The sequence below is a fragment of the Aptenodytes forsteri genome, unplaced genomic scaffold (assembly GCF_000699145.1).
Source record: "Aptenodytes forsteri isolate BGI_AS27 unplaced genomic scaffold, ASM69914v1 Scaffold15, whole genome shotgun sequence".
In the NCBI taxonomy this organism is placed as follows: Eukaryota; Metazoa; Chordata; class Aves; order Sphenisciformes; family Spheniscidae; genus Aptenodytes; species Aptenodytes forsteri.
In genome coordinates, this window is record NW_008795129.1 from 12,203,825 (window position 1) to 12,207,313 (window position 3,489).

The window sequence follows — 3,489 nt, forward strand, 5'->3', positions numbered from 1 at the left end:
TACGGGCATCTTCTGGCTTCTAACAGAAACAGCAGTCTACAACCATCTTATTTTTACACATACACAACAAGATTATTAATAGGTTTAAATCAAAGGCCTTTTCCCTGGCAAGAACGAGTAGGACGTGACAACAGCAAGGCATTTCTCCATGAGAGAATGTCACTCCTAGAACTGGGCAGATTGTCTGAGTAACGTACAATTTGAACATTAAAATACATCAAGAACTGTGAACTTGCTATCTTTATCTTCTCCCACGTAGCAAGGAAGTTTACTAACAACTTCAAGGCTATACTTACGCCTGTTTTGGAAGTTTCTTGTCAAGTTCCAACAAGATATTGGTGTGAAAGCAAGAATAATACAGATTTGTCTAAGACCTTCCATCTTTTGTAATCTGTGTCTTCCAAAACAAAGCTATATCGTTACTGTCCGTGTAACAGTGATTACAAAGGCAAAACTTATTTCCTCCAGATTCTAAGATAACGTATTCAGGCATCCATACATGACCATGCTTTCACAGACTCAATAACTATTTTTTAAGTTCAGGCCAGAAGAACCCACTGCTCACTTGTTCAAACTAAACTTGGCTTTAATTTTGAATCTTTCCGTAAGCTTGTTACTTTCACTTTTGCATTTTCTACATGGCTTCTGCATTTTTAGCACCTACACAAATACAAAAAGCTGTTTATAATACATCGATACCTCTTTAATTAGGCTACTGGCAAGCAGTGATGTTTGAGTATACTGTAACTCAACAAAAAGCCACCTGTAATCAGAATATGTGAGTGCATAAAATTGCCTTTTGGCTTACCAGAGAGAGCAGAAAAATGACTTGTCAAAGACTACTTGCCTCCAACACGTCCCAGCTTAATTTGACATAGGCCAAAACACGACCATTCTTCCCACATGCTGAAGCAACAGGGTCCCCAAATTTCAGTTCAACGTAAGAATCAAAAGGCTAAATTGCATGTTTATTCGCTGCTATTGCTGTTGCTGACTGATTCCTCTTTCTGCCCTAGACCACCTCCCAGTCTGACACCCTGACTTCACCCTCTCACGGCAAGGCGCTCTCTGCCTTGCATTCCTCAGGCCACTCCCAATGCTTGCTTGTGACTGCTCTCGCAGCTGCAAAACCATCCCATGCCCACAGCTTCCTGCACTGCGTTATCTTTCCAAAACCCTTCTATTTTCCTAACGGTACTTCTTCCTTCCAGGTTAAAGCCCCATTTACAATACCAACCACTGCTGACAATCCAAATGTCATCTTCAGTTACCTCTCAGATTCCTCTCCGCGCTTGAATCTTGAAGACAAACCAAAACCAAAGCCTTCTGCTATCTTCTTCCTTCTTTCCAGAGCCACTGATTTCGAATGACCGCTTATCTCCCTCCCACATCCACTATCCCATTGTTGTATCTTTTTGCTGTCTTTTATTCTAAATGCAAGAGCTTTGTAACAAAATTCATGTTTGTTCCATAATTATACAAAGCCTTGTATGACATAACTGAGAGAATGGAGGCACTGCTGCTAAGAAAAAAGGCCTTTTTTTTTTCCCCTCCCTGAGATAAAAGTTTAACTTGAATGGAGAGTGATTTGTCTTAGACTATTTGTTTTAAAGTGCTTACCCACTGACATTTTCTACTTTGCATTCTACTGCTTTTTCGAAGAACAAGGGATAGGAACTGTCCAACTAAAACAGAATAATAATTTCTCAAGTGCTGTACTGTATCTCAGACAAGGAAGTGTATTAGAAACTTCAAACGAAACCAAGGGTGAAAAAAAAGAAAGCATGTGATATAGTACAAGGAGGAACCCAAGAAAGTACTGGGCTTTTCAACCTGCTTTTCATATATATGAAAGTACAAAAAGAACATGTGATTTTCTTTGTGAACAGGACCATAACTGTTCACAAACTATTCACAGGATGATTTCCACTATTGTTTTAATAAGAAGTCAAATAATCAGGTCTAAAAGAATGAAGAACTGATGAAGCAACAAAAATTACTGGTTTTCAGTCTTTTTTACCTAACATGAAAGTCGCAGCTGTTTAATGTATCTTTGTCAACAACTACATAGCTCTGGTTAACGCTTTTCAGCAAAATATATAAATTCAGCAAGACATATTTATCCCCACTAAGAATTATTCCACCATTTTTTGTGAAATCTCATCTTAACTGAGACACCAGGGAGACCACTAAAGAACCCAGATAAGAAAAGGCAAAACCCATAAATACATGATCTCACTTAACAAAAAAAAAGCTATACAGCCAGGAGATGCACCTAACAGACCTTTCAGGTCTTTCAAAATTAAGGGCACAACCTGCATGAAAGAGGGAGGGAGGAAATTCTTTCGCTTGTTTAAAAAGACAAACCCCTGAGTATTCTTTAAAAGTAACTAGCGTTTACAGCCATATCAGTGGTTATCTCTGATTGGATAAAAACTGTGGTTTTAAAAATCCAGCACTTTCCATAGTGCTGGAAACACTAGCAATAGCTCGGAGAAAGCAAAGCCACACAACATAGGAATGGACTACAAAATGTAAATACATCTTTGACAAAATGGAGCATCTTGAAAAGCACTGTAGAAATAACAACAGCAACCAAAAAAAAACCAAACAGAAAAGAAAGTCACACATAAAACCTCAAAATAGCCCTTTAGACGACCACAGCAAAACCAAAACATAGAGTAGTTTCACTTTCTTGGGCAAGAAGCAACACAAAAGAACTGAACTTGTACCTTCTCCCTTTCCTCCAAATGTCAGGGCTATCAAAAAAGAGGATCAGCAGAAATGAACAAAATAAGGTGCCACTAATGGCATAAGAAAACTATGACTTGCTTCATACTGCAAGAAACAAAACTTATTTTAACTCAGCAGTTAAAAACCTCATCAAGTCTTTGGCAGAATTTGGATTTCTCGTTGGTAGACAGGTTCATCATGTCTAAAAACTGCCATTGACCACCACTGCCTTCATTGGAGACCTTGTCCTCCGGCACCATTAGCAGTACAGCTCACAGCTGGAACAGGCTTGCGAGCTGAATCAATGACAACTGAGGTTCTCCATTTAGAGCCGAACTGCTGAAGCCTACCTAGCTCTGCAGGTAGACTTGCTAACAAACACCGAGACATGAGATGGGAGGACATATGGGTCCACGTGGGAGGACTCATGTAATGTGAATGATGTGCTAAAGATGCCAGTCAGTACTTGGCCAGACATCTTCTTCAGTTTCTTTGTATGCTGTCAGGTTCCCTGGCTATCAGAGGCCTTTCACCTTGGCCAACAAACTATCAGAGCCGCGTGAAAACAAGGGCCAGCGCATCAGGGCTGGAACTCCCAGTGGTGTGAGTACGGATGAGGAGGGCACCGGCCGCCCCTCGCGGTGGGCACCCCGCCGTGCGCCCGGACGGTCTCACACCCCCATCTGCCAAGCTTGGCCGGGACTGAAAGGCTGGAGCTGGGAACAGCACCGTGAGGCTCACGCTGCCGCCAGCCAC